The sequence below is a fragment of the Lolium rigidum genome, chromosome 1, assembly GCF_022539505.1.
Source record: "Lolium rigidum isolate FL_2022 chromosome 1, APGP_CSIRO_Lrig_0.1, whole genome shotgun sequence".
NCBI lineage: Eukaryota > Viridiplantae > Streptophyta > Magnoliopsida > Poales > Poaceae > Lolium > Lolium rigidum.
In genome coordinates this window covers 119,634,510-119,645,882 of record NC_061508.1, presented here as the reverse complement: position 1 = coordinate 119,645,882, position 11,373 = coordinate 119,634,510, and the positions used below count along the sequence as shown (strand labels likewise).

The following is an 11,373-nucleotide window of genomic DNA, read 5'->3' as shown; positions in this document are numbered from 1 at the left end:
GGAAGCTCAAGTTTGGCTCCGACACTTCATATCATGTTTGTTTCATGCTCTTGGGGCATTTCATCAAACACCTTGTGTGCATAAGAGGAACCAAAAGCAAACCTAACACCCCCTTGTGAAGTATGTGAAGAGAAGTGGCACCAAATGGCTAAGTGCAGTGAGCTGAGGTCCTTTTATATGGATGGGCCTTTAGTCACGGTTGGCCCTTCGGGCCAGGCCTGACGACCTTTAGTCACGGTTGGCCTGGCCAACCGCGACTAAAGCCCCTCCCATCCACCAGCTGGCCACCGAGCGCGCTGGGCCCAGGTCTTTAGTCGCGGTTCGCCTCCCGAACCGCGACTAAAGACCCCATTAGTCGCGGTTCCTATATTTTGGCGACTAATGGGGCTGGACGGAAGCCTCTTTTTCTACTAGTGCTCTCTCGGATCCAAACAATTGAGTACAAAGGGAACTGATGAACCAGGTTAAAACGACGAACCAACAGCTTTGTTATACGAAAATTCCATCGATCTATTAATAATCACCTACAATAGTACAAATAACCTAAAAAGTAAAAAAAAAACAGTAGATACTTGGACCGATTAGAGACAGTAGCATGAGCCAAAGGCTCGCCACTCTTGTCGCTCCTCCATCACCTAAGCTGGACAAAGCATATTGTAGTAGTGCCTGTTGTAGTAGATAGACGAAAAGTCATCATGCTAAGATCCTAAAAGACTAGCGCGCCGCCGCCTCACCATCGTGAAAAACACAAAAAAATCTTTAATAAAAGGAATGGAAACTCCTAGCCTGGGAGGGGTTGTGGTACGCCACACCTCCAAGGCCCCAAGGCCACCGGAGACGAAGCGGACCGACAACATCGCCAGCGAGGAGAGCTGAACACTAGATGGGTTTGTGGCCGCCGCCTCTGATTGTTGAATCGATCTCCTTGTCTTGAATCAGCTTCTCACGATCCACCAAATTCACTCGTTCGAAACCATTGCCCCAACTCCCAAATGCAATGACAGCACACCAGCACCCAAATGTGGGAACCATGGCCGATGTAGATTAGGGAGGTGAGGGACTGATACGTCCCCGACGTATCCATAATTTCTGTTGTTCCATGCTTGTTTTATGACAATACTTACATGTTTTGCTTGCACTTTATGATGATTTCATGCATTTTCCGGAACTAACCTATTAACAAGATGCCACAGTGCCAGTTCCTGTTTTCTGTTGTTTTTGGTTCCAGAAAGGCTGTTCGGGCAATATTCTCGGAATTCGACGAAACGAAGACCAAACCTCCTATTTTTCCCGGAAGCACCCAGAACACCGAAGAAGAGTCGGAGAGGGGCCAGAGGGCCACCACACCATAGGGCGGCGCGGCCTGGCCCGGGCCCGCGCCGGCCCGTGGTGTGGCGCCCTGTGTGCCCCCTCGCGCCGCCTCTTCGCCTATAAAATCCCTTTCGACCTAAAAACACCGTAACTCTTGACGAAACTCCAGAAAGACTCCAGGGGCACCGCCACCATCGCGAAACTCCAATTCGGGGGACGAAGTCTCCGTCCCGGCACCCCGCCGGACGGGGAAGTGCCCCGGAAGCCATCTCCATCAACGCCATCGCCTCCATCATGCTCCGTGAGTAGTTCCCCCATGGACTACGGGTTCTAGCTGTAGCTAGTTGGTATTCTCTCCCCCATGTACTTCAATACAATGATCTCATGAGCTGCCTTACATGATTGAGATTCATCTGATGTAATCGGTGTTGTGTTTGTCGGGATCCGATGGATTGTTACGTTATGATTGTCTATCTACAAAGTTTATGAAGTTATTGTTGCTGCAATCTTGTTGTGTTTAATGCTTGTCACTAGGCCCGAGTGGCATGATCTTAGATTTGAGCTTTATATTATTGCTTAGATTGTATCTACAAGTTGTATGCACATGTCACTGTCCGGAACCAAAGGCCCCGAAGTGACGAAATCGGGACAACCGGAGGGGATGGCGGTGATGTGAGGGACACATGTTTTCACGGAGTGTTAATGCTTTTCTCCGGTGCTCTATTAAAAGGAGTACCTTAATATCCAGTAGTTTCCCTTGAGGCCCTGCTGCCACCGGCTGGTAGGACAAAAGATGTTGTGCAAGTTTCTCATTGCGAGCACGTACGACTATTATTGGAAAACATGCCTACATGATTAATGATCTTGATATTCTGTCTTAATGCTATTTCAATCCTATCAATTGCCCGACTGTAATTTGTTCACCCAACACTTGTTATTAGAGAGTTGCCACTAGTGTAGATAGCTGGGAACCCCGGTCCATCTTTCATCATCATATACTTGTTCTACATGTCAACTGTTTTCTGGTGCCATTGCTCTCATATTACTACTACCTGCCGCTGTGTTACTCGTTACTATTGCTCTCATATCACCGCTACTTTCACATCACCCATGTTGCTAGTGCTTTTCCAGGTGCAGCTGAATTGACAACTCAGCTTGTTAAGGCTTATAAGTATTCTTTACCTCCCCTTGTGTCGAATCAATAAATTTGGGTTTTACTTCCCTCGAAGACTGTTGCGATCCCCTATACTTGTGGGTCATCAAGACTATTTTCTGGCGCCGTTGCCGGTGAGGCATAGCTCTACTCATAAGTTCACCTGGGGAGTACACTCTACCTCTCTCTACTTTTATTTTATTTTGTTTTGCTAGTTTACTTTTGTCTAGTTAATTTGTGCTTAGTTTATTTCTGTCTAGTATTAGTTTGCTTAGTTTACTTTTGCTTAGTTTATTTTTGTCTTGTTTTATTTGTCTCATATACCCAAAAATCCATAAAAAATTGAAAAACCAAAAAATTAAAAACTGCTGTTATGGGAGAACCAACAACCTACTTGGAGCTTATAGAATGTTATAATTGTTATAGAGAATCAAGAACTGGTAAAATAATGAGTGCTATGATAGAAAAATTGAATACAATTGCTAAAATCTTGCTTGAATGCCATGATATAAACTGTTGCTCTCAACAGGATACTAAACATCTTAAATTTCAATGTGGCTTTAGTGAGGAATTTTTAATTAAGAACTATAATCGGAATTGCTATATTCATTATGGGTTCGAGGAGGTAGAACAATTTGTCTTATTTATGGGAGCCTCCGAGATAGAATCCTTCATGGTTGAGAATTATGAAACTTGTGTTGTTTGTAAGGGCCTTAAAGATTATGTCTCTACTATCCTTAATTCTTGCATAGAATGCTATAGTAGGAATCCTTATATCCTTGATTATAAAGAGAGACACATTAATGCACAAGAATGCACTCACAATTTGCGGAGAACTCATGGAAGAAGAAATTGATGAACCCGAAAGCTCATTGGATGAAAAAGAGGAGGAAATTGATGAACCCGAAAGCTCATTGGATGAAAAAGAAGAGGAGAGCGACGAACAAAAGGAGGAAGAATGGATTAGCTACCCATGCCAACCTTCTAATGAGAGTAACTCTTTATCTCTTACACTATTTGATTGTCCTCCATGCTTACCGAAGAAGTTGAATGTTATGTTCCCGTGGATTCTCTTGAAATAGTACCTATGAGTAATACTTGTGAGAATAATTATGCTACTGTTATTTATGATAATCCATGCTACTTTGATAAATCTTATGATAATGCTTTGTTTGTGCCTCGATGTCGAAATGCATGGTACTAAAGAATTTTGCTTGGCAAATGTTTATGATAAAGCTCTAGATGATGGTCCTATGTTACTTGATAATATTAATTGTGCTACTAATGAAAATGGGATTGGAGAGTTCTTGACTTATTCTATGAGTCCCATATCTATTGAGATTGATCAACTACCTTGTTATATTATTAATAAAAGTAAGTTTGAAAGTTTTAATTCCACTATTCTTGAACTTGATAAAAATTATGTGTTTGGAAATCATGAAAAATATGCTGCATGTGATAGCTATATTGTTGAGTTTGTTCATGAAGCTACTGAAAATTATTATGAGAGAGGAAAATATGGTGGTGGAAATTTTCATGGTACTAATACACCTCTCTATATGCTTAAATTTTTGAAGTTATTCTTGTTTTATCTTCTTATGCTTGTTACTTTGATTTTCATGAACTTGTTTATTTACAAGATTCCTTTGCATAGGAAGCATGTTAGACTTAAATGTGTTTTGGATTTGCCTCTTGATGCTCTCTTTTGCTTCGAATACTATTTCTTACGAGTGCATCATTAAAACTGCTGAGCCCATCTTAATGGCTATAAAGAAAAGAACTTCTTGGGAGATAACCCATGTGTTATTTTGCTACAGTACTTTGTTTTATATTTGTGTCTTGGAAGTTGTTTACTACTGTAGCAACCTCTCCTTATCTTAGTTTTGTATTTTGTTGTGCCAAGTGAAGCCTCTAATCGAAGGTTGATACTAGATTTGGATTTCTGCGCAGAAACAGATTTCTATCCGTCACGAATCTGGGCTGTTTTCCCTATAGGTAACTCAGAAAAATATGCCAATTTACGTGCGTGTTCCTCAGATAAGTACGCAACTTTCATTAGTTTTGAGTTTTCTGATTTGAGCAACGGAAGTATTTTATTAAAATTCGTCTTTACTGGCTGTTCTGTTTTGGCAGATTCTGTCTCTGTTTTTTTTGCATTGTCTCTTGTGGACTTTAAGCGAGGTTTTCTAGACGTAGAGGGCTGTAGCTAATGTTTTATTGAGTTCTTGCAATGTGCCACTACAGGACCAAGGTGGATTCAAATTTTTTTAGTACTAACCCCTCTAATGAAGTTTATGAGAAGTTTGGTGTGAAGGAAGTTTTCAAGGGTCAAGAGAGGAGGATGATATATGATCAAGAAGAGTGAAAAGTCTAAGCTTGGGGATGCCCCCGTGGTTCATCCCTGCATATTTCAAGAAGACTCAAGCGTCTAAGCTTGGGGATGCCCAAGGCATCCCCTTCTTCATCAACTTATCGAGTTTCCTCCCCGAAACTATATTTTTATTCGGTCACATCATATGTGCTTTACTTGGAGCGTCTGTGTGTTTTTATTTTTGTTTTGTTTGAATAAATTCGGATCCTAGCAATCCTTGTGTGGGAGAGATACACGCTCCGCTTTTTCGTATGAACACTTGTTCTTCGTTTTACTTTTAATGTTCAATGATAAAAGTTGGAAGCTATTGCACTTATTTATATTTGGTTGGAAAAGGAAAATGCCTCATCATGTCTTGGATAATTTGACACTTGGCAATTGTTTTGAGCTCTCAAATAGATCATTATTAAGTTTTTTCATGTAGTCTAAGCCTATTAGTGGAGAACTACTGTAGAGTTTGTTGAAATTGGTTTGCATAATTGGTCTCTCTTAAGGTCTAGATATTTTCTGGTAAAAGTGTTTGAGCAACAAGGAAGACAGTGTAGAGTATTATAATGCTTGCAATATGTTCTTATGTAAGTTTTGTTGTACCGGTTCATACTTGTGTTTGCTTCAAATAGCCTTGCTAGCCTAAGCCTTGTATCGAGAGGGAATACTTCTCATGCATCCAAAATACTTGAGCCAACCACTATGCCATTTGTGTCCACCATACCTACCTACTATGTGGTATTTCCTGCCATTCCAAAGTAAATTGCTTGAGTGCTACCTTTAAACAATTCAAAATTTATTACCTCTGGTTTGTGTCAATGTTTTATAGCTCATGAGGAAGTATGTGGTGTTTATCTTTCAATCTTGTTGGGCAACTTTCACCAATGGACTAGTGGCTTCATCCGCTTATCCAATAATTTTGCAAAAAGAGCTGGCAATGGGATTCCTAGTCCCAAATTAATTAACCAAAATAGACACTCCTCCATGGTATGTGATTGTTGGACGACACCCGAGGATTCGGTTAGCCATGGCTTGTGTAAGCAAAGGTTGGGAGGAGTGTCATCATCATAATGAAACTAAAATAAAAGGGCACTCCTTCATGGTATGAGATTGTTGGCAGTGCACCCGAGGATTCGGTTAGCCATGGTTTGTGAAAGAAAGGTTGGAAGGAGTGCCACCCAAAAATAAAAATAATTCATGGGAGCCGCTCTTGAAGGTTTGTCTAGCAAGGGGGTTAGAGTGCCCACTACCATTCGTTGACAACAACAAACACCTCTCAAAACTTTACTTTTATGCTCTCTTTATGTTTTCAAAACCAAAGCTCTAGCACAAATATAGCAATCGATGCTTTCCTCTTTGAAGGGCCATTCTTTTACTTTATGTTGAGTCAGTTTACCTACTTCCTTCCATCTTAGAAGCGAACACTTGTGTCAACTGTGCATTAATTCTTACATACTTGCTTATTTGTATTCATCATATTACTTTATGTTGACAATTATCCATGAGATATGCATGTTGCAAGTTGAAAGCAACCGCTGAAACTTATATCTTCCTTTGTGTTGTTTCGATGCCTTTACTTTGAACTTATTGCTTTATGAGTTAACTCTTGTGCAAGACTTTTGATACTAGTCTTGAAGGTATTATTCATGAAAAGTTTTGCTATATGTTATCTACTTGTTAGAAACTATAGATCATTGCCTTGAGTCACTTCATTCATTTCATATGCTTTGTAATAGTATGATCAAGGTTATGTAAGTAGCATGTCACTACGTAAATTATTCTTTTTATCGTTTACCTCGCTCGGGACGAGCAGGAACTAAGCTTGGGGATGCTGATACGTCCCCGACGTATCCATAATTTCTGTTGTTCCATGCTTGTTTTATGACAATACTTACATGTTTTGCTTGCACTTTATGATGATTTCATGCATTTTCCGGAACTAACCTATTAACAAGATGCCACAGTGCCGCTTCCTCGTTTTCTGTTGTTTTTGGTTCCGTAAAGGCTGTTCGGGCAATATTCTCGAATTCGACGAAACGAAGACCAAACCTCCTATTTTTCCCGGAAGCACCCGTAACACCGAAGAAGAGTCGGAGAGGGGCCGAGGGCCACCACACCATAGGGCGGCGCGGCCTGGCCTCGGGCCCGTGCCGGCTCGTGGTGTGGCGCCCCAGGTGCCCCCTGCGCCGCCTCTTCGCCTATAAAATCCCTTTCGACCTAAAAACACCGTAACTCGTTGACGAAACTCCGTAAAGACTCCGGGGGCACCGCCACCATCGCGAAACTCCACTCCGGGGGACAGAAGTCTCCGTCCCGGCACCCTGCCGGACGGGGAAGTGCCCCTGAAGCCATCTCCATCAACGCCATCGCCTCCATCATGCTCCGTGAGTAGTTCCCCCATGGACTACGGGTTCTAGCTGTAGCTAGTTGGTATTCTCTCCCCCATGTACTTCAATACAATGATCTCATGAGCTGCCTTACATGATTGAGATTTATCTGATGTAATCGGTGTTGTGTTTGTCGGGATCCGATGGATTGTTACGTTATGATTGTCTATCTACAAAGTTTATGAAGTTATTGTTGCTGCAATCTTGTTGTGTTTAATGCTTGTCACTAGGGCCCGAGTGGCATGATCTTAGATTTGAGCTTTATATTATTGCTTAGATTGTATCTACAAGTTGTATGCACATGTCACTGTCCGGAACCAAAGGCCCCGAAGTGACAGAAATCGGGACAACCGGAGGGGATGGCGGTGATGTGAGGGACACATGTTTTCACGGAGTGTTAATGCTTTGCTCCGGTGCTCTATTAAAAGGAGTACCTTAATATCCAGTAGTTTCCCTTGAGGCCCGGCTGCCACCGGCTGGTAGGACAAAAGATGTTGTGCAAGTTTCTCATTGCGAGCACGTACGACTATTATTGGAAAACATGCCTACATGATTAATGATCTTGATATTCTATCTTAATGCTATTTCAATCCTATCAATTGCCCGACTGTAATTTGTTCACCCAACACTTGTTATTGGAGAGTTGCCACTAGTGTAGATAGCTGGGAACCCCGGTCCATCTTTCATCATCATATACTTGTTCTACATGTCAACTGTTTTCTGGTGCCATTGCTCTCATATTACTACTACTGCTGCTGTGTTACTGTTACTATTGCTCTCATATCACTGCTACTTTCACATCACCCCTGTTGCTAGTGCTTTTCCAGGTGCAGCTGAATTGACAACTCAGTTGTTAAGGCTTATAAGTATTCTTTACCTCCCCTTGTGTCGAATCAATAAATTTGGGTTTTACTTCCCTCGAAGACTGTTGCGATCCCCTATACTTGTGGGTCATCAAGACTATTTTCTGGCGCCGTTGCCGGTGAGGCATAGCTCTACTCACCAGGTGAGAGTCGTGACACAGACTCCGGCTTTGGAAGCTTCAATCTCGTTACTTCCGAACTAGGTACTTGTTCCAATATTTTCTCAGTTCTTTCATCGAGCTCGTCGGGCTGAAAATGCTGCTTCATCTGTAGTATCGTTTTATTCCAGTTCTTTAGTTTTGGTTCAGGTTGCGCTGTTAGTGTTTGTTCGCTGCAGCAGAGGGTTAATCTCTGCTGGTTTCTGCAATGTGTGGGGTGTATTGGTTTCTCCTATAAACAGCTCGAGACATGTTCAGTTTCTTAGCTGTAACTGGTGACCCGCTGGGGTTACTTTCATCAAGCAGGACATGTGCTCTGTCTAAGTTCATAGGAAAATGTAGTGCAGAGACACATAACTTGAAAGAAATTTGTTTGGGTGAGGGCCATTTGGGGCAACTTGTTTTATAGATTATGATCATGATGACTCAATGCTGCTCTGTATATGACAAATTGATGGGACGTGCTTGGTTAAAATTCGATCACTAAGCAATTCTATGGGTGCTTGCTTAACGTTGTGGTGTTCTTGATGCACGACAGGCCGATGTGTGCCACGCCTACCAGATTCTGAAGAAGGGAGGGCTGAAGGAGGAGAACATCGTGGTGTTTATGTAGGACGACATCGCCAATAACCATGAGAACCCAAGACGTGGAGTCATCATCAACCATCCTAAAGGCAAAGATGTTTACGCCGGTGTTCCCAAGGTATTATCTGGCTCTGTTCCATTTAATTTAGTTTCAAACAAGAGTGTGCACGTAATTCTGATTCCAGACCTTAATATCGATTGTACTTTTTAATCGGAGAATGATTGGTAGCTTTAGTACTGTTGTATTTGACGTGCTGCAGAATGCATGTTGTTGTATTCTAGACTGATCAGTTTTAACATCCATCGCAGGACTACACTGGTGACCAGGTCACTACTAACAATTTCTTCGCGGTCCTCATGGGCAACAAAACTGGGGTTACTGGAGGAAGTAGGAAAGTGATAAACAGCAAACCGAATGATCACATCTTCATCTATTACGCGGATCATGGGGGAGTTGGTTCTCTTGGTGCACACTCCCACATAAATGTTACGTATCATTTACCTGATTTACTTGTGAAACGTAGCTAACCTTAAGTTTGTAGGTATGCCCAACAATCCATTTCTTTATGCTGGCGACTTCATTAAGGTGTTACGAGAAAAGCATGCTTCCAAGAGCTATTCAAAAATGGTATCATGTTATTTTTATTTTCCATAGGAAAACAATACTACTCTTGTAATTTTGCAACAGTGCTCTTGATTAGAGTCTTATCTGTAATTTTGCAGATAATATATGTTGAAGCGTGTGAAAGCGGCAGTATGTTTGAGGGTATAATGCCTCAAGATCTCAATATTTATGTTACAACAGCAGCAAACGCAGTCGAAAGTAGCTGGGGAACATACTGCCCTGGGATGAATCCACCACCTCCTCAGGAATACCTTACCTGTTTAGGTGACGTCTACAGTGTATCCTGGATGGAAGACAGGTAATTAAGCATCGTGAAACATATCATGCTATGCATTCTGTACCTTATTTTTTCAGACATCTCATAAAACCTACTTTGCAGTGAAATTCACAATCTAAAGAAGGAAGCGATCAAAGATCAGTACGAGACGGTAAGTCTCGAGTACACTTTCTTCATTCTGGTTAATTAGTGGCATCAATTCACTGCTTTCCTGGGCAGGTTAAAAAGAGAACCTCAAGCTCAAATAATAACTTAACTGGTTCTCATGTCATGGAGTATGGTGACAAGACATTCAAAGATGAGAAGCTTTTCCTTTATCAAGGCTTTGATCCTGCAAATGTCAACAACACAAACAGGCTGCCTTTGCCCAGCCTGGAGGGTGCAATCAATCAAAGGGATGCAGACATTCTTTTCATGTGGAAGAAGGTAAAATTTTACTTGTTTCTTAGGTCTCAGTTAACCAGTTATTTCCTGTCTAGTTCGTATATTCTCTGACCCATCACCTTGGACCTTTGCTTCTGTGGTTACTAGCTACATGTAGAACCAGGCCTTGCTGCTTGAAACAATGCATCTTTCTGTGTTATGTTTTTTTCATGAATCCTTTGTTTTCTGCCCTGTGTTCTATTTTGCCAAATTTGTATGCTAATGTTATCTTCTTGCTTTCAGTATGAGCAGCTAGACAGGGGATCGGAAGAGAAGCTGCGGGTTCTGAAGAAGATCAAAGAAACCGTGGCACACAGGAAACACCTCGACAACAGTATCGATTTCATTGGGAAGCTTGTGTTTGGATTTGAAAATGGGCCTTCAGTGCTTCAGGCTCCTCGAAGCTCCGGCCAACCAGTAGTCGACGACTGGGATTGTTTGAAGAGGATGGTAAGTGTAATACTAGTTCCTTATTTCAATCCCTTAAGAGTTTCTGATGTTGCTTCTAAATGCACGTTCTTTCTGTTTTAGTATGTTGGAACTTACTCTGTAATATACTGATGCCCATTTGTCAGGTGCGCGTTTTCGAGTCCCACTGCGGATCACTTACTCAGTATGGCATGAAACACATGAGGGCGTTCGCAAACCTCTGCAACAACGGCGTCTCCGAGGCCGAGATGAAGGAAGCAAGTGTCAGCGCTTGCGACGGGTACAGCTCGGCGAAGTGGAACCCGCTGGTTCTAGGCCACAGCGCCTGATCCGCTCGCTGCAGTACACGGGAGCAACAGCGAATGCTCCAGAGGTTCCTAGACCTCCTAGGTGTACATACATACCATTAGTCCATTATACCATATGATTGATACAAGAAACCACCCAACAGTGCGTCGATCTCTTGTATATGTGTTGGGTTAATCAGTAGTTCATGGTCTTGCCTGTGTAAATCAAGTTTGACTGCAATCAATTGAAAGGCAATGATCATGGGAAAAGTCTATGAATATTGTTGCATGAGCATGACAGTGCCCTCTGATTTGGTACCAATCAACACGTGGGTCGATATTAGTGCACAAAATTGATGACCCATAGGCAGTGATCGTCCTACAGGTGGGCAAATACAATTTTCGGCACCCCTTCTTCATGGAGGTTATGATCACCGCTAGTTAGCACATTTGGTTCTTCATAATGCTAAAATCTTCAGACAGAAGAGGCCTACCTTTGCAAGGTGGAAGTGTAAC

At 42.1% G+C, this 11,373-nt stretch overlaps 1 pseudogene; it reads left to right on the top strand.

Annotated features, from left to right (window-relative positions):
- The first annotated feature begins 8,823 nt into the window (after nucleotides 1-8,823).
- On the top strand, nucleotides 8,824-11,132 carry LOC124681169 (annotated as a pseudogene).
- The last annotated feature ends 241 nt before the right edge of the window (nucleotides 11,133-11,373 follow it).